The sequence below is a fragment of the Coregonus lavaretus genome, assembly GCF_964263955.1.
Source record: "Coregonus lavaretus genome assembly, contig: HAP1_SCAFFOLD_1419, whole genome shotgun sequence".
In the NCBI taxonomy this organism is placed as follows: Eukaryota; Metazoa; Chordata; class Actinopteri; order Salmoniformes; family Salmonidae; genus Coregonus; species Coregonus lavaretus.
The window spans coordinates 61,598-88,900 of NW_028163230.1; the positions used below are offsets into that span (position 1 = coordinate 61,598).

At 42.7% G+C, this 27,303-nt stretch overlaps 1 pseudogene across 1 annotated transcript; it reads right to left on the reverse strand.

Moving 5' to 3' along the window:
* Window positions 1–1,621: 1,621 nt before the first annotated feature.
* Window positions 1,622–24,745, reverse strand: LOC311118372 (NLR family CARD domain-containing protein 3-like; annotated as a pseudogene). The gene is made up of 8 exons: window positions 24,671–24,745; window positions 23,750–23,869; window positions 12,858–13,128; window positions 10,892–12,692; window positions 10,419–10,560; window positions 3,683–3,805; window positions 2,041–2,259; window positions 1,622–1,944 (listed from the first exon to the last, which is right to left on the reverse strand). The product of its transcript is annotated as an NLR family CARD domain-containing protein 3-like (transcript).
* Window positions 24,746–27,303: the final 2,558 nt, after the last annotated feature.

The following is a 27,303-nucleotide window of genomic DNA, read 5'->3' on the forward strand; positions in this document are numbered from 1 at the left end:
GTGTGTCTGTGTCCAGTGTGTGTGTGTTCAGTGTGTGTGTCCAGTGTATTTGTCCAGTGTGTGCATGTGTGTCCAGTGTGTGTGTGTGTGTGTGTGTGTGTGTGTGTGTTCAGTGTGTGTGTGAGTGTACAGTGTGTGTGTGTGTGTGTCTAGTGTGTGTGTCCAGTGTTTGTGTGTTAAGTGTGTGTGTTCAGTGTGTGTGTGTCTAGTGTGTGTGTGTTCAGTGTGTGTGTGTGTGTGTGTGTTCAGTGTGAGTGTGTCCAGTGTGTATGTGTGTGTGTCTAGTGTGTGTGCGTGTTCAGTGTGTTTGTGTGCGTGTCCAGTGTGTGTGTGTGTGTTTGTCCTGCGTGTGTTTGTCCAGTGTGTGTGTGTGTGTGTGTGTGCAGTGTGTGTGTATGTGTAGTGTGTGTGTGTGTTTGTCCAGTGTGTGTGTGTCCAGTGTGTGTGTTTGTCAAGTGTCCAGTGTGTGTGTTTGTCCAGTGCATGTGTGTGTATCCAGTGTGTGTAAGTGTGTGTGTGTGTGTGTCTAGAGTGTGTGTGTGTGTGTGTCCTGTGTGTGTGTGTGTGTGTGTGTTCAGTGTGTGTGTCCAGTGTGTGTGTTCAGTGTGTGTGTGTGTGTTCAGTGTGTGTGTGTGTGTCCAGTGTGTGTGTGTGTCATGTGTGTGTGTGTGTGTTCAGTGTTTGTGTGTGTCCAGTGTGTGTGTTCAGTGTGTGTGTGTGTTCAGCGTGTGTGTGTGTGTCCAGTGTGTGTTTGTTCCCAGTGTATGTGTGTGTGTCCAGTGTGTGTGTGTGTGTGTGTGTGTGTCCAGTGTGTGTGTTCAGTGTGTGTGTGTGTGTGTGTGTGTGTCCAGTGTGTGTGTGTGTGTGTGTGTGTGTGTGTGTGTGTTCAGTGTGTGTGTGTCCAGTGTGTGCGTGTGTGTCCTGTGTGTGTGTGTGTGTGTGTGTTCAGTGTGTAAGTTTGTGTGTACAGTGTGTGTGTTTGTCTAGTGTGTGGGTCCAGTGTGTGTGTGTGTGTGTGTGTGTGTTCAGTGTGTGTGTGTCTAGTGTGTGTGTGTGTGTGTGTTCAGTGTGGGTGTGTGTCCAGTGTGTGTGTGTGTGTGTGTGTTCAGTGTGTGTGTGTCCAGTGTGCGTGTCTAGTGTGTGTGTGGGTGTGTCCAGTGTGTGTGTGTGTTCAGTTTGTTTGTGTTCAGTGTGTGTGTGTGTGTCTAGTGTGTGTGTGTGTGTTCAATGTATGTGTGTGTGTCCAGTGTGTGTGTGTGTGTGTGTTTGTCCAGTGTGTGTGTTCAGTGTGTGTGTGTGTATGTCCAGTGTGTGTGTGTTCAGTGTGTGTGTCCAGTGTATTTGTCCAGTGTGTGCGTGCGTGTCCAGTGTGTGTGTGTGTGTGTGTGTGTGTGTGTGTGCAGTGTGTGTGTGTGTGTGTGTGTGTGTTCAGTGTGTGTGTGTGTACAGTGTGTGTGTGTGTGTCTAGTGTGTGTGTGTTCAGTGTGTGTGTGTCTCCAGTGTGTCCGTTTGTGTGTGTTCAGTGTGTGTGTGTGTGTGTAGTGTGTGTGTCCAGTGTGTGTGTTTGTCTAGTGTGTGTGTGTGTGTGTGTGTAGTGTGTGTGTGTCCAGTGTGTGTGTCCAGTGTGTGTGTTTGTCCAGTGTGTGTGTGTGTGTGTGTCCAGTGTGTGTGTGTCAGTGTTACCATGGTTATTATTTACAGGGACACTGAGTCCCCATCATCCCAAACCCAAAACCCTGGATAGAGGGGCTCAGTGAATGTGGAGTGGAATGTGTTCAGGTGGGTCAGTGTGTCAGAGGAGACTCTGTAGAAGGACAGAGTGCCGGCTGGCCAGTCCAGATACACTCCTACTCTGTGGGAGCTGGAGGAGGGGACGTCTATGGTAGTGGACTTATTATTGTGACAGGCAGTGTAACTGTTGCCAGAGCAGTCAAGACTCCAGGACTTGTCATTGTATCCAAGACAACTGTCATCACACAATCCTCTCCTGCTGGTTCCTTTATATGCCACTCTTATAACACCCCTTCCTCTCCTGCTGATTCCTTTATATGCCACTCCTATATCAGCCCCTTTCCCACTCCACTCTACCTCCCAGTAACAGCGCCCAGTCAGACCCTCTCTACACAGCACCTGAGGCCAGAACTCAAATCTCTCTGGGTGATCAGGATACGGCTGCTTCTCTCTCCCCCATGTCACCTTTCTGTTCTCCTCAGACAGAGAGAGGAATCTGTTTACTGTGTTTGGGTCCAGTGTGAGATCACAGACATCTGATGGATGAAACCAGACACAATATTAGAAATAATCATTCACTTTAGAATGTTAACTCACTTTTCACTAATTCATTTAATGTAGATGTTTCTAGGTATCAAAAGGAGAAGTTAAGGTAACTTGAGACTTGTTGAATGATCATATGTTATACTGTATGGTAATATAAAACACACTTATTCCCATTAATTACACAAACACACACACACACACATCCTGAACACACACACACTGGACACACACACACATCCTGAGCACACGCACACCCAGACACACACATTGTCAAAGAAACTCTTTGTAAACTTTGGTGTCCCTGATTTGTGCTTCTGTAGAACTACAGCTGATATTTAATATGACCAAGTAAGTAATGATGGTGGTCTTTGACTTTGACTTCACTTGAATTAAGACTTATTCTTAGTCATATTCTTCACAGCAGTCAACACTCACATTTTCTAAGTCCAGGTTTCATTGTGTTCTCTCCACCATGTTCCACACTGTAGCGGTAAGCAGAAGAACAGACAGTCATTGAGGGATACACCTGAACTCACACACACAAACAGTAAGTATATACATTTGTCCAAGTGTGTGTGTGTGTGTGTGTGTGTGTGTGTGTGTGTGTGTGTGTGTGTGTGTGTGTGTGTGTGTGTGTGTGTGTCCAGTGTGTGTGTTTGTGTCCAGTGTGTTTTTGTGTTTGTGTGTCCAGTGTGTATGTGTGTGTGTGTGTGTGTGTGTGTGTGTGTGTGTGTGTGTCCAGTGTGTGTATGTGTCCATTGTGTGTGTGTGTCCAGTGTGAGTGTGTGTGTGTCCATTGTGTGTGTATGTCTAGTGTGTGTGTGTGTGTGTTTAGTGTGTGTGTGTGTCCAGTGTGAGTGTGTGTGTGTCCAGTGTGTGTGTTTGTCCAGTGTGTGTGTGTGTGTGTGCGTCCTTTGTGTGTGTGTGTGTCCTTTGTGTGTATGTGTCCAGTGTGTGTGTGTGTGTGTGTGTGTCCAGTGTGTATGTGTGTCCTGTGTGTATGTGTGTCCAGTGTGTGTGTGTGTCCAGTGTGTGTACTGATACACGTGCACACACACACAAACACACACTGGACACTCACACACACACACACTGGACAAACACACACACACACGACACACACACACACACAGGACAAACACACACAGGACAAACACACACACACACTGGACACACACACACACTGGACACACACACACACTGGACACACACACACACTGGACACACACACACACTGGACACACACACAGACACACACAAACACACACAGGACACACACACCACACAGTCTTTATATAACTTAGTCCAAGTGGTGGTCAGAATGTTTGTCTTAACTAGCCTGATAACTCCAACATGTCTGATAGGAACATTGACATAAACCCTCTACATACTTGAGTTTCTCCAGTCTGCAGTGTGGATCCTCCAGTCCAGCAGAGAGCAGTCTGACTCCTGAGTCTCCTGGGTGATTGTAGCTCAGGTCCAGCTCTCTCAGGTGTGAGGGGTTTGACTTCAGAGCTGAGACCAGAGAAACACAGCCTTCCTCTGTTACTAGACAGCCTGACAGCCTGCAAAGAGTCAAATCATATTAAAATCACACTGCTATTCTTTGGTGGTGAAAATAGTGGCAGTATATTTTTTTCAACATGTTCAGATATATCAGTGTCCTGAAACCTGACATATCTATTCATAAATGAATGTATCATTATTAGAAATTGTCAGATTATTGCTTGTAGATAGAAACATGTATAGTACAAATATTTGAGTAGACTGACCAGAGCAGTTTAAAAAGCAGTATCAGTCAAAAGACAGACAGTGAGGTATCAGATTTAGATTGTATTGAGTATACAGTCCACACCATATCTATTTTGACAGAGAAGCTAACATTTTAAATGAAAGCACTTTTTGTATCTATTCCCTCCATTTGAATAAGTCATAAGTATTCTGACCAATTCACTTATAGTGTATTAAAGTAGTCAAAAGTTTAGTATTTGGTCCCAAACTCGTTGGTTGCATTTGCAGTTTGTTTTGGTTGTGTTTTGGGTTATGTTTTGCCCAATAGTAACTGAATGGTGGATGATGACTGGATTAATCTTCTGTCTAAGTGAGTAGATAACATGTTTCGAAACACTACAAAATTAATCCTGACAATGCCATGATTAATAAAACTCATGAATGAATCATGAAAAATAATGAGTGAGAAAGTTACAGAGGCTACAACAAAACATGCTAACCTCTCACCATTACCAATAACAGAGGGGGTATGATCCTTGTTCCTCTGTAACTTTCTCATTCATCATCATTCTCGATTCATTCATGATTATTCATTATCATGGTAGCATCCACATGAATGTAGAAGTGTTCAGAAACATATTCTATTCTTACTGACAATACAAGTGAAGTGACTCCAAAATGACAGGACATTATTCACCATTCAGTTTCTATTGGGAAAACATCATCCAAAACACAACCAAGACAAACTGCAAATGTATTCAACAAGTTTGTAGAATCACAAGCTTGATGTAATCACTGTGGGTAAGGAATATGGGACCAAATACTAAACGTATGACTACTTCAATACAATATAAGTGAATATGTCCAAATTATTAAGACCTTTTCAAATGGGAGAACTAGATACATAAAGTGCTTTCATTTCTAAACAGTAACACAGATATGTATGAATACCCTCAAATAAAAGGTGCCATTATATACTGTCACCTAATATCAAACATTCTATCTCAAATCCAAAATGCTGGAGCATAGCACCAAATGTAAAACTGTAAGCTTCACTGTCCAAACACATATGGTGTGGACTATGTGTGCCTGGTAAACACATGTGGATCTAGTGAACAGTTATCACTTGTTGACCAACTACAGGAATACTGACCTCAGACTCTCCAGTTTACAGTGGGGATTCCCCAGTCCAGCAGAGAGCAGCTTCACTCCTGAATCCTTCAGGTCATTGTTACTCAGGTCCAGCTCTCTCAGGTGTGAGGGGTTTGACTTCAGAGCTGAGACCAGAGAAGCACAGCCTTCCTCTGTGACTAGACAGCCTGACAGCCTGCAAAGAGTCACATCATATTAAAATCACACTGCTATTCTTTGGTGGTTAAAATAGTGGCAGTATATTTTTTTCAACGTATTCAGATATATCAGTGTCCTGAAACCTGCCATATCTATTCATAAATGAATGTTTCATTATTAGAAATGACAAATTATCAAAGTATTGCTTGTAGATAGAAAAATGCATATTACAAATATTTGAGTAGACTGACCAGAGCAGTTTAAAAAGCAGTATCAGTCAAAAGACAGACAGTGAGGTATCAGATTTAGATTGTATTGAGTATACAGTCCACACCATATCTACAGTGCATTCAAAAAGTATTCAGACCCCTTGACTTTTTCCACATTTTGTTAAGTTACAGCCTTATTCTAAAATATATTAAATTAGTTCTTTTTCCCCATCAATTTACACACAATACCCCATAATGACAAAGTGAAAACAGGTTTTTAGACATGTTTGCAAATATATAGAAATACCTTATTTACAGAAGTTTTCATGTCACCTTTTATTTGAGGGTATTTTAATACATACAGTGGGGGAAAAAAGTATTTAGTCAGCCACCAATTGTGCAAGTTCTCCCACTTAAAAAGATGAGAGAGAAGCCTGTAATTTTCATCATAGGTACACGTCAACTATGACAGACAAAATGAGATTTTTTTTTCCAGAAAATCACATTGTAGGATTTTTTATGAATTTATTTGCAAAATATGGTGGAAAATAAGTATTTGGTCAATAACAAAAGTTTCTCAATACTTTGTTATATACCCTTTGTTGGCAATGACACAGGTCAAACGTTTTCTGTAAGTCTTCACAAGGTTTTCACACATTGTTGCTGGTATTTTGGCCCATTCCTCCATGCAGATCTCCTCTAGAGCAGTGATGTTTTGGGGCTGTCGCTGGGCAACACAGACTTTCAACTCCCTCCAAAGATTTTCTATGGGGTTGAGATCTGGAGACTGGCTAGGCCACTCCAGGACCTTGAAATGCTTCTTACGAAGCCACTCCTTCGTTGCCCGGGCGGTGTGTTTGGGATCATTGTCATGCTGAAAGACCCAGCCACATTTTATCTTCAATGCCCTTGCTGATGGAAGGAGGTTTTCACTCAAAATCTCATGATACATGACCCCATTCATTCATTCCTTTACACGGATCAGTCGTCCAGGTCCCTTTGCAGAAAAACAGCCCCAAAGCATGATGTTTCCACCCCCATGCTTCACAGTAGGTATGGTGTTCTTTGGATGCAACTCAGCATTCTTTGTCCTCCAAACACGACGAGTTGAGTTTTTACTAAAAAGTTCTATTTTGGTTTCATCTGACCATATGACATTCTCCCAATCCTCTTCTGGATCATCCAAATGCACTCTAGCAAACTTCAGACGGGCCTGGACATGTACTGGCTTAAGCAGGGGGACACGTCTGGCACTGCAGGATTTGAGTCCCTGGCGGCGTAGTGTGTTACTGATGGTAGGCTTTGTTACTTTGGTCCCAGCTCTCTGCAGGTCATTCACTAGGTCCCCCCATGTGGTTCTGGGATTTTTGCTCACCGTTCTTGTGATCATTTTGACCCCACGGGGTGAGATCTTGCGTGGAGCCCCAGATCGAGGGAGATTATCAGTGGTCTTGTATGTCTTCCATTTCCTAATAATTGCTCCCACAGTTGATTTCTTCAAACCAAGCTGCTTACCTATTGCAGATTCAGTCTTTCCAGCCTGGTGCAGGTCTACAATTTTGTTTCTGGTCTCCTTTGACAGCTCTTTGGTCTTGGCAATAGTGGAGTTTGGAGTGTGACTGTTTGAGGTTGTGGACAGGTGTATTTTATACTGTTAACAAGTTCAAACAGGTGCCATTAATACAGGTAACGAGTGGAGGACAGAGGAGCCTCTTAAAGAAGAAGTTACAGGTCTGTGAGAGCCAGAAAAAATCTTGCTTCTTTGAAGGTGATCAAATACTTATTTTCCACCATAATTTGCAAATAAATTCATTAAAAATCCTACAATGTGATTTTCTGGAGAAAAAAATTCTCAATTTGTCTGTCATAGTTGACGTGTACCTATGATGAAAATTACAGGCCTCTCTCATCTTTTTAAGTGGGAGAACTTGCACAATTGGTGGCTGACTAAATACTTTTTTTCCCCACTGTATCTGTTTCACCGTTTAGAAATGAAAGCACTTTATGTATCTAGTCCCCCCATTTGACGAAGTCAAACGTATTCTGACCATTTGACTTATAGTGTATTAACGTAGTCAAAAGTTGAGTATTTGGTTGTGAACTCATTGTTTGTATTTGCAGTTTGTTTTGGGTTATGTTTTGCCCGATAGTAACTGAATGGTGGATGATGACTGGAGTAATTTTCTGTCTAAGTGAGTAGATAACATGTTTCTAAACACTACTAAATTAATCCTGATGATGTCATGATTAAGAAAAATTATGAATGAATCATGAATAATAATGAGTGAGAAAGTTACAGAGGCTACAACAAAACATGCTAACCTCTCACCATTACCAATAACAGAGGGGGTATGATCCTTGTTCCTCTGTAACTTTCTCATTCATCATCGTTCACGATTCATTCATGATTATTCATAATCATGGTAGCATCCACATGAATGTAGAAGTGTTCAGAAACATCTTCTATTCTTACTGACAATACAAGTGAAGTGACTCCAAAATGACAGGACATTATTCACCATTCAGTTTCTATTGGGAAAAACATCATCCAAAACACAACCAAAACAAACTGCAAATGCATTCAAAAGTTTGTAGATTCACAAGCTTGATGTAATCACTGCAGGCAAAGAATATTCAAAGACCAAACACTAAAACACTAAACATTGGACTAAATTAATTTGTCCAAATACTTATGACTTTTTCAAATGGTAGACCTAGAGAACTACATACATAAAGTGGTTTCATTTCTAAACAGTAAAACAGGTATGTATGAATACCCTCAAATAAAAAGTGACATTCTGTACTGTTGCCTAATATGAAACAATTTCAAATCCAAAATGCTGGAGCATAGCACCAAATGTAAAACTGTAAGCTTCACTGTCCAAACACATATGATGTGGACTATGTGTGCCTGGTAAACACATGTGGATCTGGTGAACAGTTATCACTTGTTGACCAACTACAGGAATACTGACCTCAGAGTCTCCAGTTTACAGTGGGGATTCCCCATTCCAGCAGAGAGCAGCTTCACTCCTGAATCCTTCAGGTCATTGTTACTCAGATCCAGCTCTCTCAGGTGTGAGGGGTTTGACTTCAGAGCTGAGACCAGAGAAGCACAGCCTTCCTCTGTGACTAGACAGCGTGACAGCCTGCAAAGAGTAAAATCATATTAAAACCACACTGCTATTCTTTGGTGGTCAAAATAGTGGCAGTATATTTTTTTCAACATATTCAGATATATCAGTGTCCTGAAACCTGCCATATCTATTCATAAATGAATGTTTCATTATTAGAAATGACAAATTATCAAAGTATTGCATGTAGATAGAAAAATGTATAGTACAAATATTTGAGTAGACTGACCAGAGCAGTTTAAAAAGCAGTATCAGTCAAAAGACAGACAGTGAGGTATCAGATTTAGATTGTTTTGAGTATACAGTCCACACCATATCTAGTTTGACAGTGAAACTGACATTTTAAATGTGGCTCTATACTCCAGCATTTTGGATTTGAGATCAAATGTTTCATATGAGGTGACAGTATATAATGTCACCTTTTATTTGAGGGTATTTTAATACATATCTGTTTCACCGTTTAGAAATGATAGCACTTTATGTTACTAGTCCCCCCATTTGACGAAGTCAAACGTATTCTGACCATTTGACTAATAGTGTATTAACATAGTCAAAAGTTGAGTATTTGGTTGTAAACTCGTTGGTTGTATTTGCAGTTTGTTTTTGGTTATGTTTTGCCCAATAGTAACTGAATGGTGGATGATGACTGGAGTAATTTTCTGTCTAAGTGAGTAGATAACAGGTTTCTGTAGCTGTGCCACTAGAGATCCTGGTTCGAATCCAGGCTCTGTCGTAGCCGGCTGCGACCGGGAGATCCATGGGGCGGCGCACAATTGGCCCAGCGTCGTCCAGGGTAGGGGAGGGAATGGCCGGCAGGGATGTAGTTTGGTTGGTAGAGCATGGCGTTTGCAACGCTAGGGTTGTGGGTTCGATTCCCACGGGGGGCCAGTATGAAAAAAAGTAATAAAAAATAATGTATGCACTCACTAACTGTAAGTCGCTCTGGATAAGAGCGTCTGCTAAATGACTAAAATGTAAATGTTTCTAAACACTACTAAATGAATCCTAATGATGCCATGATTAAGAAAAATCATGAATGAATCATGAATAATAATGAGTGAGAAAGTTACAGAGGCTACAACAAAACATGCTAACCTCTCACCATTACCAATAACAGAGGGGGTATGATCCTTGTTCCTCTGTAACTTTCTCATTCATCATCATTCACGATTCATTCATGATTATTCATAATTATGGTAGCATCCACATGAATGTAGAAGTGTTCAGAAACATATTCTATTCTTACTGACAATACAAGTGAAGTGACTCCAAAATGACAGGACATTATTCACCATTCAGTTTCTATTGGGAAAAACATCATCCAAAACACAACCAAGACAAACTGCAAATGTATTCAACAAGTTTGTAGAATCACAAGCTTGATGTAATCACTGCAGGCAAAGAATATTCAAAGACCAAACACTAAAACACTAAACATTGGACTAAATTAATTTGTCCAAATACTTATTACTTTTTCAAATGGGAGAACTAGATACATTAAGTGCTTTCATTTCTAAACAGTAAAACAGGTATGTATGAATACCCTCAAATAAAAGGTGACATTCTGTACTGTCGCCTAATATGAAACATTATATCTCAAATCCAAAATGCTGGAGCATAGCACCAAATGTAAAACTGTAAACTTCACTGTCCAAACACATATGGTGTGGACTATGTGTGCCTGGTAAACACATGTGGATCTGGTGAACAGTTATCACTTGTTGACCAACTACAGGAATACTGACCTCAGAGTCTCCAGTTTACAGTGGGGATTCCCCATTCCAGCAGAGAGCAGCTTCACTCCTGAATCATTCAGGACATTGTTACTCAGATCCAGCTCTCTCAGGTTTGAGGGGTTTGAACTGAGAGCTGAGGCCAACACTTCACAGGATGTGTCTGTGAGTTTACAGCCAGTGAGTCTGTCAACAGAGTAAATACCATGAGGGACAGGTTGGATTAAAATGTTACATTTAGCTTCCCTGCTTACAGTTACCTCTTCACTAATAATGTGAACACTGTGTATAGATGTCTCAATGCTACAACTTTTCTGATCCGTTTGTATTACAGTTTGTTTAAGAGTTTTCAGCTGATAGAAAGTTTAGTCGGCCAATGAAAATATTGTTGTTCTTACATACAGTAAAGTTTGGTCTGAGGGATAGTCACATGAGTACTTACAGAGCCCGTCAGCCAATAAAAATGCTGCTGTAACTACAATGTGTTTTGATGTGGGATATTTCCATGAATACTTACAGAGCTTTCCTGTAGCCTCTCACAGCTGGGAGCAGTCTCCTACGACCCTCCTCTGATGTCTTGTATACCTTCAGGTCAAACACATCCAGAACCTCCTCTGATATCTGTAGCATGTAGGCCAGCGCTGAACACTGAGAAAGTGTGAGGTTTTTGGATCTCTTCTCTGACCTCAAGTACGCTTGGATTTCCTCCTGTACTGAATGGTCTTTCATCTCTATCAGACAGTGGAAGAGATTGATGCACCTCTCAGGGGAGATGTTCTTCCTCTGCATCACCTTCAGGGAACGGATTGTTTTCTGGACGCTGTCTGGACTGCTTTCTGTCTGTGTCACCAGACCTCGTAGGAGTTTCTGATTGGACTCCAGTGACATGCCATGAAGGAAGCGGACAAAGAGGTCCAGGTGTCCATTCTTGCTCTCCAAGGCTTTATCCACGGTACTCTTCAGCAGCTCATGCAAGGTTAGCTCTTCAGATGCAGCTCTAGACTTTCCCTTGAGGAAGGGCTTCAGTGCATCCATGTTCTTGGTTGTGTAACAATGGTACATGTAGACAGCTGAGAGAAACTCCTGAATGCTCAGATGAACAAAGCAGTACACCACTCTCTGAAATAACACAGACTCTTCTTTACAGATTTGTGTGCACACTCCTGAGTACACTGAGGCTTCTTTGACATCAATGCCACACTCTTTCAGGTCTTCTTCATAGAACATGAGATTACCCTTCTCCAGATTTTCAAACGCCAGCTTCCCCAGCTTCAGAAGAATTTCCTTATCTGACTCCATGAGCTCCTGTTGATCCATCTCATCTCTTCCATGATATTTCTGGTTCTTCAGGCTGGTCTGAATGAGCAGGAAGTGTATTGCCATCTCAGTCAGAGTCGTGGGCATCTCTCTCCTCTTGTCTGTACTCAACATGTGCTCAAGGACTATTGCAGAAATCCAACAGAACACTGGCATGTGGCACATGATGTGGAGGCTCCTTGATGTCTTTATGTGTGAGATGATTCTGCTGGCCAGGTCCTCATCACTGAATCTCTTCCTGAAGTACTCCTCCTTCTGTGGGTCATTGAACCCTCGTACCTCTGTCACCTGGTCAACACACTTAGGGGGGATCTGATTGGTTGCTGCAGGTCGGGAGGTTATCCATAGGAGAGCAGAGGGAAGCAGATTCCCCATGATGAGGTTTGTCAGCAGAACATCGACAGACGATGTCTGGGTGACATCAGACACCTTTTCATTGTGCTGGAAATCCAATGGAAGTCTGCTTTCATCCAAACCATCAAAGATGAACATAGCTTTACAGGCAGTGAGTTTCTTTGCATTGCCTATGTCTAGTTCTGTGTGGAAGCCATTTAAAAGTCTGAGAAGACTGTACTGGAGATCTTTAATCAAGTTCAGCTCCCGGAAAGGAAGCACAAATATGATATCCACACCTTGGTTCGCCTTCTCTTCAGCCCAGTCTAGGATGAACTTCTGCACAGAGACTGTTTTTCCGATGCCAGCGATGCCCTTCGTCAGCACAGTTCTGATGCTTCTCTCTTGGCCTGGTAAGGGTTTAAAGATGTCATTGCAGTGGATTGCTGTGTCATGTGAGGTTGGTGTCCTGGATGCTGTCTCTAGCTGCCACACCTCATGTTCATTGTTAACCCCTTCACTCTCTCCTTCTGTGATGTAGAGCTCTGTGTAAATCCTGTTGAGGGGAGTTTGGTTCCCTGCTATTTCCATGCCTTCTATCACACATTCATACCTCCTTTTCAGACTGTCTTTATGGTTTACTATAGCTCTCTGCAGGCTGTCATCCACTACAAGGGAAGAAGAACAATGGTGTGTATCAGAAACATTCATTGACAGGATGAAAAGTGGGCCTTCCACAACTACAGTAACTTCTATTATCTCATAATATTGTAGTTAACTACTGTAAATCATATTAAGGTCTTGACTTGGCCCACGTGTGCAAGTGGTCTTACTGTTTTCAGAGCCTCGTGTTTTATTGGGTTGACTCAGGTGCTGTAGTACAGGCCGTGTTCTGGATCTCTTTCTACACTGAGGACAGTCATAGTCTCCTGAAGGAGCAGGTTTCTCCCAGTATCTGGTGATGCACTGTCTGCAGAACCTGTGTCCACAGGTGATAGAGACTGGATCCCTCAGCACCGTCCACAGGTGATAGAGACTGGATCCCTCAGCACCTGCTGACACACTGCACACCTGGACTGATCCTCTGGCAGAGTAGACCTTCCACTACAGAGATAAAGGAGAGAGAGATTGTAGATGTTAATACTGATCCTTTAACAGAGTAGACCATCCACTACAGAGATAAAGGAGAGAGAGAGATTGTAGATGTTAATACTGATCCTCTAACATAGTAGACCTTCCACTACAGAGATAAAGGAGAGAGAGATTGTAGATGTTAATACTGTTCATAGACAGCCAGCTGGGAACAGTATACTCTGCTCTCTGAGTGTGGTAGTAGCCTCTGGAAAGGATAACATGTCCACAGTGGTATTACTAAACTATATGAACTCAGAAGGTTGTAGAAACATGTCCACAGTGGTATTACTAAACTATATGAACTCAGGTTGTAGAAATATGTCCACAGTGGTATTACTAAACTATATGAACTCAGAAGGTTGTAGAAACATGTCCACAATGGTATTACTAAACTATATGAACTCAGGTTGTAGAAACATGTCCACAGTGGTATTACTAAACTATATGAACTCAGAAGGTTGTAGAAACATGTCCACAGTGGTATTACTAAACTATATGAACTCAGAAGGTTGTAGAAACATGTCCACAGTGGTATTACTAAACTATATGAACTCAGAAGGTTGTAGCAACATGTCCACAGTGGTATTACTAAACTATATGAACTCAGAAGGTTGTAGAAACATGTCCACAGTGGTATTACTAAACTATATGAACTCAGATTGTAGAAATCTTCAAAAGTATAGAATGTACACACTAAGAAAAGAGGGTTCCGCAAGGGTTCTTTGGGAAGGTGATGGTTCTATGTGGAACCATAATGACTCAAAGAACCCTTCAAGCCATTCAATGGTTCTTTGCAGTTCACAAAAAGGGTTATTTGCGTTTTAGTGATAATTAAAATGTAGAGGCAGTGGCTCATTAGAATATTTTGCGGAGTGGTTTGTTCAAAGCTCTTTTTGTGTAACAGTGAGTGAGTGCCATTGACGTTTATCTAATGTGTTGTGTTCTGCAATGACTGTTAATACACACAGTTTTGTAGGACTATGGCCAGTGACGGTGTCTTGTGAACGACTCACGTATGGCCTTGTGTCAATTGAGAACGGTTGACTAAGTCAGTGGTTCTCAATTCTCTCCTCAGTGATCTAGTGATGTTACGTTTCATACTGAAGCTCCAAGGCATGCGTTGAAATCGCTAAGCAGCTAACTTCGAATCAGTGTTCCGATGAGTGTATCACTTTATCAGAAGTACGTCATCAATGATGTCCGAAGCTTTGTTTAATCACATGCTTTTTCAAACCGTGTGTTGCAAAATGCGAGATCCCACTGATTTCACCGTGGTTCCAATGCTTTCTTCGATTAAGCTGCTTTCAAACACCGACCACTACGGGATATCATACTTATACATTTAGTTAGGATTTTGTACAAGTAATTTCACCTGACTGGTGTCTTAGCTGGTAGAGTAGGGAACTATGGAACATTCCAGGATGTGGGGGTATGAGTTCGAATCCCGTTGAAGAGACACTATTTAGAAAATAGTTTTGCGAAACCACACTTTCTGCACTGTTCAAATCATTTGTTTTATTTAGTATAGTATAAGCTTCTCTCTTAAGCATCCTCAATAATGCCATAGATTCCATTTTTGAAAAATAGTCAACTTGAAGGCAGAAAAATAAGCATGTGTCACGCCCTGACTCTGGGGACTCGTATTTGTTGAGTCAGGGTGTGTATATTCATTGTGGTGATGTTCTATGTTGCATTTTCTATGTTTAGATCTAGTATGTGTAGATCTATGTTGGCCGGTGTGGTTCCCAATCAGAGGCAGCTGTAGCTCGTTGTCTCTGATTGGGGCCCATACTTAGGCAGCCTATTGGCACTAGTGGGTTGTGGGATCTTGTTCCGTGTTATGGTATGGTATGGTATGGTATGGTATGGTATGGTATGGTATGGTATGGTATGGTATGGTATGGTATGGTATGGTATGGTATGGTATGGTATGGTATGGTATGGTATGGTATGGTATGGTATGGTATGGTATGGTATGGTATGTTGTGTTGTGTTGTGCTGTGCTGCCTTGGACTTCACGTTACGTTTGTTTATTGTTTTGTCGTTGTGTTTATTCGTTAATAAACATGTATGCATATCACGCTGCGCCTTGGTCCGTCCCGTCTATAAACGATCGTGACAGAAGATCCCACCAAACGAGGACCAAGCAGCGTGTTCAGGAGCAAATGCCGGGAATTCAACAGGAGGTTACATTAGTAGATGTCCTCCTCGGTTGGGGGAGAAATACGGAGGAGGAGGCCGTCCGTTACCGGAAGGCGATGAAGGAGGATGCCCAGGTAGGAGAGGAGAAACGGCGCCAACAGTGCCGATGACGGAGACCCGAGAGGCAACCCAAGAACATTTTGGGGGGGGGGCACACGGTGTGGACGACGAGGCAGCAGGAGGCCGTTAAAGGGCGGATCTGCAGGTTAGGAGAGGAGGCCACCATGTTACGGAGGCTATTGGTTCAGAGGGAGCAGGAGTTATTCGGTCAGAGGGAGGAGCTACAGGGGGCAAAAAGGAAGAAGGAAGGTGTAGAGGCACGGCGAGAGGAGCTGGTTAGGTAGCAGAAGGAGCGGGGGTTAATAAAGGAACCCAGTCCCGCTCCTCGCACCAAGCAAGTGGTGCGTGTCGCCAGTCCGGTCCGGCCCGTTCCTGCTCCCCGCACTAAGCCAGTGGTGCGTGTTCCCAGTACGGCCTGACCCGTTCCTGCTCCCCGCACTAAGCCAGTGGTGCGTGTTCCCAGTACGGTCCGGCCCGTTCCTGCTCCTTGCATCAAGCCAGTGGTGCGCGTCGCCAGCCCGGTCCGGCCTGTTCCTGTCCCTCGCACCAAACCAGTGGTGCGCGTCGCCAGCCCGGCCCGGCCTGTTCCTGTCCCTCGCACCAAGCCAGTGGTGCCCGTCGCCAGCCCGGTCCGGTCTGTTCCTGTCCGTCGCACCAAGCCAGTGGTGCCCGTCGCCAGCCCGGTCCGGTCTGTTCCTGTCCGTCGCACCAAGCCAGTGGTGCGCGTCGCCAGCCCGGCCCGGCATGTTCATGCCCCTCGCACCAAGCCAGTGGTGCGTGTCGCCGGCCCGGCCCGGCCTGTTCCTGCCCCTCGCACCAAGCCAGTGGTGCGCGTCGCCAGCCCGGCCCGGCCTGTTCCTGTCCCTCGCACCAAGCCAGTGGTGCGCGTCGCCAGCCGGCCCGGCCTGTTCCTGTCCCTCGCACCAAGCCAGTGGTGCGCGTCGCCAGCCCAGCCCGGCCTGTTCCTGTCCCTCGCACCAAACCAGTGGTGCGCGTCGCCAGCCCGGTCCGGCCTGTTCCTGCTCCTCGCACCAAGCCAGTGGTGCGTGTGTCCAGTACGGCACGGCCCGTGCCTGTCCCACCGGTGCCTAATCCAGCTCCGGTTAGCTGCTCAACTCCGGAGCCAGAGAAATCCGCTCCACCGTCGTCGGGTCCAGCTCCGGTCAGCGGCTCCAGTCCAGACCCAGACGTCAGCCCCTCTCCAGGTTCGGGGTCTCCCACACCAGGGTCCAGACAGGGCTTGGTACTTCGTGGGAGGAAGGAGAGGGGAAGCAGCGCGCCGAGGTCCAGACCAGACCAGGGGTGCAACAGGGAGGTGGAGAGTAAGTGGTCGTCACGCCCTGAGCCGGATCCGCCTCCGAGGTGGAATGCCCACCTGGCCCCTACCCTGTTATGTTTATGTTGTGCGGTCGGAGTCCGCACCTTTGGGGGGGGGGGGGGGTACTGTCACGCCCTGACTCTGGGGACTCGTATTTGTTGAGTTAGGGTGTGTATTTTCTGTGTAGTAATTTCTATGTTGCATTTTCTATGTTCAGATCTAGATCGTGTAGATCACTAGTTGGTTGTGGGATCTTGTTCTGTGTTAAGGTATGGTATGGTATGGTATGGTATGGTATGGTATGGTATGGTATGGTATGGTATGGTATGGTATGTTGTGCTGCCTTGGACTTCACGTATCGTTTGTTTATTGTTTTATCGTTGTGTTTATTCGTTAATAAACATGTATGCATATCACGCTGCGCCTGGTTCCGTCCCGTCTATAAACGATCGTGACAGCATGATGTAAAGATGTGAACTGACTGGAGGCTATTAAAGCCAACGACTTACCGCTAAAGAGTTTTGATCAAATCAGTGGAGAAAAAATGACCTTTATCTGATAATCACACATTGCTATTTATTGCTGACCAGCAGATGTCACTAATGTGCATTGTGAATGAATAAAGAAGCTCAGAGCAATTAACCTATTTGACACAATTGGCTGGAAAGCCTCATTAGCAAACTAAGTTTCCTGAAGCAATCACTACAGTGACCCACAGCAGTTTGAGAGCTAGCACATCTGATGCAACTGGTCATGGCAGGTAGCCTAGCGTTAAGAGCCAGTAACTGAAAGGCAGGTAGCCTAGCATTAAGAGCCAGTAACTGAAAGGCAGGTAGCCTAGCGTTAAGAGCCAGTAACTGAAAGGCAGGTAGCCTAGCGTTAAGAGCCAGTAACTGAAAGGCAGGTAGCCTAGCATTAAGAGCCAGTAACTGAAAGGCAGGTAGCCTAGCGTTAAGAGCCAGTAACTGAAAGGCAGGTAGCTTAGCATTAAGAGCCAGTAACTGAAAGGTCGCTGGTTTGAATCCCCGAGCCGACTAGGTGAAAAATCAGCCAATGTGCCCTTGAGCAAGGCACTTCACCCTAATTGCCCTATGTTGCTCTGCATAAGAGCGTCTGCTAAAATGTTAAATATAACACCTATGGAATTTTAACAATATAGTATGGCTAACCAGAATACAAAAAAAAAAACTGTAATGTTCTTCAAAAGGATCTACAAAGAACCTTTGAGATTGAGGAAGGTTCTTTAGTGAACCATTCTCTATAAAGGTTCTATAAAGAACCATAACAAAGGGCTCTTTATAGCCAAAAAAAGGTCTGTAACCATAGCGAACCCTTTTTTGGCACTACATAGAACCTTTAGTTGTTAGTGTGTAACCACTAAATGCATTTAAGAAAAATGATTTGTTGTTACAAACAAACTGCAAATATCAAGGCAGTTGTCATTAAATGTTACAATATGTTTTATTTATTGTGATTTGTGTAGAGCAAAACATTACATTCTATTCAATTATAAAGCCCTTTGTAAAAAAAATACTGCATTACCTAAAATGGTTACTAACCTATAGAAGTATGAGATACCATGCCCGGTCACAGGGATGGAGAACTCCTTCCTTCTGTCACTACAGATTTAGATGGAGAACTCCTTCCTTCTGTCACTACAGATTTAGATGGAGAACTCCTTCCTTCTGTCACTACAGATTTAGATGGAGAACTCCTTCCTTCTGTCACTACAGATTTAGATGGAGAACTCCTTCCTTCTGTCACTACAGATTTAGATGGAGAACTCCTTCCTTCTGTCACTACAGATTTAGATGGAGAACTCCTTCCTTCTGTCACTACAGATTTAGATGGATAACTCCTTCCTTCTGTCACTACAGATTTAGATGGATAACTCCTTCCTTCTGTCACTACAGATTTAGATGGAGAACTCCTTCCTTCTGTCACTACAGATTTAGATGGATAACTCCTTCCTTCTGTCACTACAGATTTAGATGGAGAACTCCTTCCTTCTGTCACTACAGATTTAGATGGAGAACTCCTTCCTTCTGTCACTACAGATTTAGATGGATAACTCCTTCCTTCTGTCACTACAGATTTAGATGGAGAACTCCTTCCTTCTGTCACTACAGATTTAGATGGAGAACTCCTTCCTTCTGTCACTACAGATTTAGATGGATAACTCCTTCCTTCTGTCACTACAGATTTAGATGGAGAACTCCTTCCTTCTGTCACTACAGATTTAGATGGAGAACTCCTTCCTTCTGTCACTACAGATTTAGATGGAGAACTCCTTCCTTCTGTCACTACAGATTTAGATGGAGAACTCCTTCCTTCTGTCACTACAGATTTAGATGGATAACTCCTTCCTTCTGTCACTACAGATTTAGATGGAGAACTCCTTCCTTCTGTCACTACAGATTTAGATGGATAACTCCTTCCTTCTGTCACTACAGATTTAGATGGATAACTCCTTCCTTCTGTCACTACAGATTTAGATGGATAACTCCTTCCTTCTGTCACTACAGATTTAGATGGAGAACTCCTTCCTTCTGTCACTACAGATTTAGATGGAGAACTCCTTCCTTCTGTCACTACAGATTTAGATGGATAACTCCTTCCTTCTGTCACTACAGATTTAGATGGAGAACTCCTTCCTTCTGTCACTACAGATTTAGATGGAGAACTCCTTCCTTCTGTCACTACAGATTTAGATGGAGAACTCCTTCCTTCTGTCACTACAGATTTGGGTAAAACAGCTTTTCATTTCTTTGCACCTCACTTATGGAACAATCTTCAAAATACCGTCCAGTTTGATGCATGGGGGCCTTTTGGTCCATTCATATTGTTAGTAGAGGACCTCTTCACTGAGGAATGTGGTTGTTTTTTATTATGTTTTTTTTTTATCATGGGGTTTTTTATCATGTTTTTTTTTGTATTTTTCTTTTTGTGTTTCCTGCCTTGATTGTAGCATCTGTCTCTCTAACTTGTATTGTGTAATTGCTGTAATTCATTTTATTGTGTAATTTCTGTAATTACTTTTGTGTAATTGCTGTATTTCCTTGTATTGTGTAATTGCTGTAATTACTTTGATTGTGTAATTGCTGAAATTACTTGTAGTGTAATTGCTGTAATTACTTTTATTGTGTAATTGCTGTAATTACTTTTATTGTGTTCTTGCTTGGTCTTGTCATGCAGGTCTCCATTTAAACAGACCTTGGTCTCAATCAGACTACCTTGCCTTAAATAAAGGTTAAAAGGTGCAATATGTAACTTTTTGGGTGACCCGACCAAATTCATATAGAAATGTAAGATCTGGCATTCAAAGCAAGTCTAGGAAGCGGTAGATCTGTTCTATGTGAGCTATTTCTTTGCTTCCCGGTCTTAAGTTTCGGTTTTGCGTCTTTTAATTTCGGTTTTGTACACCAGTTGAAAATACAATATTTTTGTTTATGGAAAATATATTTCATATCGGTTTTGATGATACAATGATTCTCTACACTATACTTGCTTGTTTTGTCACATAAACTGAAATAACGTGAACAATTAGAATTTTAGCAACCAGCAACTGGCAGGAATAAATAAACCACTATGAAACAACATGTTAAAATATACACTGAGTGGACAAAACACACAAAGCCCCCTCCTGCTTTACAGTATATACTCAGATACACAAAATACAGGTAAAAGTCAGTAAATTAGAATATTTTGAAAAACTTGATTTATTTCAGTAATTGCATTCAAAAGGTGTAACTTGTACATTATATTTATTCATTGCACACAGACTGATGCATTCAAATGTTTATTTCATTTAATTTTGATGATTTGAAGTGGCAACAAATGAACATCCAAAATTCCGTGTGTCACAAAATTAGAATATTGTGTAAGGGTTACATTTTGAAGACACCTGGTGCCACAAACTAATCAGCTGATTAACTCAAAACACCTGCAAAGGGCTTTAAATGGTCTCTCAGTCCAGTTCTGAAGCCTACACAAACATGGGGAAGACTTCAGATTTGACAGCTGTCCAAAAGGCGACCATCGACACATTGCACAAGGAGGGAAAGACACAAAAGGTTATTGCAGAAGAGGCTGGCTGTTCTCAGAGCTCTGTGTCCAAACACATTAATAGAGAGGCAAAGGGAAGGAAAAACTGTGGTCAGAAAAAGTGTACAAGCGATAGGGATCACCGCGCCCTAGTCAAGATTGTGAAAAAAAACCCATTCAAAAATGTGGGGGAGATTCACAAGGAGTGGACAGCTGCTGGAGTCAGGGCTTCAAGATCCACCACCAAGAGACGCTTGAAAGACATGGGTTTCAACTGCCGCATACCTCGTGTCAAGCCACTGTTGACCAAGAAACAGCGCGAAAAGCGTCTCACCTGGGCTAAGGAAAAAAAGAGCTGGACTGCTGCTGAGTGGTCTAAAGTCATGTTTTCTGACGAAAGCAAATTTTGCATTTCCTTTGGAAATCGAGGTCCCAGAGTCTGGAGGAAGACAGGAGAGGCACAGGATCCACGTTGCCTGAAGTCTAGTGTAAAGTTTCCACCATCAGTGATGGTTTGGGGTGCCATGTCATCTGCTGGTGTCGGTCCACTCTGTTTCCTGAGATCCAGGGTCAACGCAGCCGTCTACCAGCAAGTTTTAGAGCACTTCATGCTTCCTGCTGCTGACCTGCTCTATGGAGATGGAGATTTCAGGTTCCAACAGGACTTGGCGCCTGCACACAGCGCAAAATCTACCCGTGCCTGGTTTACGGACCATGGTATTTCTGTTCTAAATTGGCCAGCCAACTCCCCTGACCTTAGCCCCATAGAAAATCTGTGGGGTATTGTGAAAAGGAAGATGCAGAATGCCAGACCCAACAACGCAGAAGAGTTGAAGGCCACTATCAGAGCAACCTGGGCTCTCATAACACCTGAGCAGTGCCAGAAACTCATCGACTCCATGCCACGCCGCATTAATGCAGTAATTGAGGCAAAAGGAGCTCCAACCAAGTATTGAGTATTGTACATGCTCATATTTTTCATTTTCATACTTTTCAGTTGGCCAACATTTCTAAAAAATCCCTTTTTTGTATTAGCCTTAAGTAATATTCTAATTTTGTGACACACGGAATTTTGGATTTTCATTTGTTGCCACTTCAAATCATCAAAATTAAATGAAATAAACATTTGAATGCATCAGTCTGTGTGCAATGAATAAATATAATGTACAAGTTACACCTTTTGAATGCAATTACTGAAATAAATCAAGTTTTTCAAAATATTCTAATTTACTGACTTTTACCTGTACATACAGTGGGGAGAACAAGTATATGATACACTGCCGATTTTGCAGGTTTTCCTACTTACAAAGCATGTAGAGGTCTGTAATTTTTATCATAGGTACACTTCAACTGTGAGAAAATCACATTGTATGATTTTTAAGTAATTAATTTGCATTTTATTGCATGACATAAGTATTTGATACATCAGAAAAGCAGAACTTAATATTTGGTACAGAAACCTTTGTTTGCAATTACAGAGATCATACGTTTCCTGTAGGTCTTGACCAGGTTTGCACACACTGCAGCAGGGATTTTGGCCCACTCCTCCATACAGACCTTCTCCAGATCCTTCAGGTTTCGGGGCTGTCGCTGGGCAATACGGACTTTCAGCTCCCTCAAAAGATTTTCTATTGGGTTCAGGTCTGGAGACTGGCTAGGCCACTCCAGGACCTTGAGATGCTTCTTACGGAGCCACTCCTTAGTTGCCCTGGCTGTGTGTTTCGGGTCGTTGTCATGCTGGAAGACCCAGCCATGACCCATCTTCAATGCTCTTACTGAGGGAATGAGGTTGTTGGCCAAGATCTCGCGATACATGGCCCCATCCATCCTCCCCTCAATACGGTGCAGTCGTCCTGTCCCCTTTGCAGAAAAGCATCCCCAAAGAATGATGTTTCCACCTCCATGCTTCACGGTTGGGATGGTGTTCTTGGGGTTATACTCATCCTTCTTCTTCCTCCAAACATGGCGAGTGGAGTTTAGACCAAAAAGCTCTATTTTTGTCTCATCAGACCACATGACCTTCTCCCATTCCTCCTCTGGATCATCCAGATGGTCATTGGCAAACTTCAGTCTCATCAGACCACATGACCTTCTCCCATTCCTCCTCTGGATCATCCAGATGGTCATTGGCAAACTTCAGTCGGGCCTGGACATGCGCTGGCTTGAGCAGGGGGACCTTGCGTGCGCTGCAGGATTTTAATCCATGACGGCGTAGTGTGTTACTAATGGTTTTCTTTGAGACTGTGGTCCCAGCTCTTTTCAGGTCATTGAACAGGTCCTGCCTTGTAGTTCTGGGCTGATCCCTCACCTTCCTCATGATCATTGATGCCCCACGAGGTGAGATCTTGCATGGAGCCCCAGACCGAGGGTGATTGACCGTCATCTTGAACTTCTTCCATTTTCTAATAATTGCGCCAACAGTTGTTGCCTTCTCACCAAGCTGCTTGCCTATTGTCCTGTAGCCCATCCCAGCCTTGTGCAGGTCTACAATTTTATCCCTGATGTCCTTACACAGCTCTCTGGTCTTGGCCATTGTGGAGAGGTTGGAGTCTGTTTGATTGAGTGTGTGGACAGGTGTCTTTTATACAGGTAACGAGTTCAAACAGGTGCAGTTAATACAGGTAATGAGTGGAGAACAGGAGGGCTTCTTAAAGAAAAACTAACAGGTCTGTGAGAGCCGGAATTCTTACTGGTTGGTAGGTGATCAAATACTTATGTCATGCAATAAAATGCAAATTAATTATTTAAAAATCATACAATGTGATTTCCTGGATTTTTGTTTTAGATTCCGTCTCTCACAGTTGAAGTGTACCTATGATAAAAATTACAGACCTCTACATGCTTTGTAAGTAGGAACACCTGCAAAATCGGCAGTGTATCAAATACTTGTTCTCCCCACTGTATTTGTTCAGATCTTGAAGATTCTCCTCTTCAATAGTAATATAATCAATTCTTCCAGTAACTTACCTAGGGTCAAAGGTCACTGGTCCATCACTAAAATGTATAGGACGATGCATAGAGAAGTCACTCTTCATGGACAGATGACTGGGTACTGGAGAGACTGATCTCCGAATTTGGTTGGAGATTCTGGAAAACATAATAAATCCCCATGAAACTACATTATAAAATATATAAAAACTATATTTCAAGAGATAAAATACATTACATGAAGCAATAAAATATATGCCATTATATAAAGCAAAAAACATACACTGAGTATACAAAACATTAAGAACACCTTCCTAATATTGAGTTGCACCTCCCCTCTCTTTTGCCCTCAGAACAGCCTCAACTCGTCGGGGCATGGACTCTACAAGGTGCCGAAAGCGTCCCACAGGAATGCTGGCCCATGTTGACTCCAATGCGTCCCACAGTTGTGTCAAAATGGCTGGATGTCCTTTGGGTAGTGGACCACTCTTGATACACACAGGAAACTTTTGAGCGTGAACAACCCAGCAGCGTTGCAGTTCTTGACAAAAACCTGTGTGCCTGGTACCTACTACCATACCCCGTTCAAAGACACTTAAATATTTTGTCTTGCCTATTCACCATCTGAATGGCACATTTACACAATCCATGTCTCAATTGTCTCAAGGCTTAAAAATCCTTCATTAACCTGTCTCCTCCCCTTCATCTACACTGATTGAAGTTGATTTAACAAGTTACATAAATAAGAGATCATATCTTTCACCTGGATTCACCTTATCAATCTATGTCATGGAAAAAGCAGGTGTTCATAATGTTTTGTACACTCAGTGTATTAAAATATATGACATAAACAACTAATTATAAGCAGATGCTTTACAGTATATACTCAGATACACAAAATACATCTGGTTTCAGATCTTGAAGATTCTCATCTTCAATAGTAATATGATACATTTTTACCTAGGGTCAAAGGTCACTGGTCCATCACTAAAATGTATATGACGATGCATAGAGAAGTCACTCTTCATGGACAGATGACTGGGTACTGGAGAGACTGATCTCCAAATTTGGTTGGAGATTCTGGAAAACATAATAAATCCCCATGAAACTACATTATAAAATATATAAAAACTATATTTCAAGAGATAAAATACATTACATGAAGCAATAAAATATATGCCATTACATAAAGCAAAAAACATACACTGAGTGTACAAAACATTAAGAACACCTTCCTAATATTGAGTTGCACCTCCCCTCTCTTTTGCCCTCAGAACAGCCTCAACTCCTCGGGGCATGGACTCTACAAGGTGTCGAAAGCGTCCCACAGGGATGCTGGCCCATGTTGACGCCAATGCGTCCCACAGTTGTGTCAAAATGGCTGGATGTCCTTTGGGTAGTGGACCATTCTTGATACATACAGGAAAATTTTGAGCGTGAAAAACCCAGCAGCGTTGCAGTTCTTGACAAAAACCTTTGTGCCTGGTACCTACTACCATACCCCGTTCAAAGACACTTCAATATTTTGTCTTGCCTATTCACCATCTGAATGGCACATTTACACAATCCATGTCTCAATTGTCTCAAGGCTTAAAAATCATTCATTAACCTCTCTCCTCCCCTTCATCTCCACTGATTGAAGTTGATTTAACAACTTACATAAATAAGAGATCATATCTGTCACCTGGATTCACCTTATCAATCTATGTCATGGAAAAAGCAGGTGTTCATAATGTTTTCTACACTCAGTGTATTAAAATATATGACATAGACAACTAATTATAAGCAGATGCTTTACAGTATACAGTGGGGAAAAAAAGTATTTAGTCAGCCACCAATTGTGCAAGTTCTCCCACTTAAAAAGATGAGAGAGGCCTGTAATTTTCATCACAGGTAGACGTCAACTATGACAGACAAATTGAGGATAAAAAATCCAGAAAATCACATTGTAGGATTTTTAAGGAATTTATTTGCAAATTATGGTGGAAAATAAGTATTTGGTCACCTTCAAAGAAGCAAGATTGCTGGCTCTCACAGACCTGTAACTTCTTCTTTAAGAGGCTCCTCTGTCCTCCACTCGTTACCTGTATTAATGGCACCTGTTTGAACTTGTTAACAGTATAAAAGACACCTGTCCACAACCTCAAACAGTCACACTCCAAACTCCACTATGGCCAAGACCAAAGAGCTGTCAAAGGACACCAGAAACAAAATTGTAGACCTGCACCAGGCTGGGAAGACTGAATCTGCAATAGGTAAGCAGCTTGGTTTGAAAAATCAACTGTGGGAGCAATTATTAGGAAATGGAAGACATACAAGACCACTGATAATCTCCCTCGATCTGGGGCTCCACGCAAGATCTCACCCCGTGGGGTCAAAATGATCACAAGAACGGTGAGCAAAAATCCCAGAACCACACGGGGGGACCTAGTGAATGACCTGCAGAGAGCTGGGACCAAAGTAACAAAGCCTACCATCAGTAACACACTACGCCGCCAGGGACTCAAATCCTGCAGTGCCAGACGTGTCCCCCTGCTTAAGCCAGTACATGTCCAGGCCCGTCTGAAGTTTGCTAGAGTGCATTTGGATGATCCAGAAGAGGATTGGGAGAATGTCATATGGTCAGATGAAACCAAAATAGAAAGTTTTGGTAAAAACTCAACTCGTCGTGTTTGGAGGACAAAGAATGCTGAGTTGCATCCAAAGAACACCATACCTACTGTGAAGCATGGGGGTGGAAACATCATGCTTTGGGGCTGTTTTTCTGCAAAGGGACCAGGACGACTGATCCGTGTAAAGGAAAGAATGAATGGGGTCATGTATCGTGAGATTTTGAGTGAAAACCTCCTTCCCTCAGCAAGGGCATTGAAGATGAAACGTGGCTGGGTCTTTCAGCATGACAATGATCCCAAACACACCGCCCGGGCAACAAAGGAGTGGCTTCGTAAGAAGCATTTCAAGGTCCTGGAGTGGCCTAGCCAGTCTCCAGATCTCAACCCCATAGAAAATCTTTGGAGGGAGTTGAAAGTCTGTGTTGCCCAGCGACAGCCCCAAAACATCACTGCTCTAGAGGAGATCTGCATGGAGGAATGGGCCAAAATACCAGCAACAGTGTGTGAAAACCTTGTGAAGACTTACAGAAAACGTTTGACCTTTGTCATTGCCAACAAAGGGTATATAACAAAGTATTGAGAAACTTTTGTTATTGACCAAATACTTATTTTCCACCATAATTTGCAAATAAATTCATAAAAAATCCTACAATGTGATTTTCTGGAGAAAAAAAATCTAATTTTGTCTGTCATAGTTGACGTGCACCTATGATGAAAATTACAGGTCTCTCTCATATTTTTAAGTGGGAGAACTTCCACAATTGGTGGCTGACTAAATACTTTTTTCCCCACTGTATACTCAGATACACAAAATACATCTGGTTTCAGATCTAGAAGATTCTCCTCTTCAATAGTAATATCATAAATTCTGACCAGTAACTTACCTAGGGTGAAAGGTCACTGATCCATCATTAAAATGTATAGGATGGTCCATAGAGATGTCACTCTTCATGGACAGATGACTGGGTACTGGAGAGACTG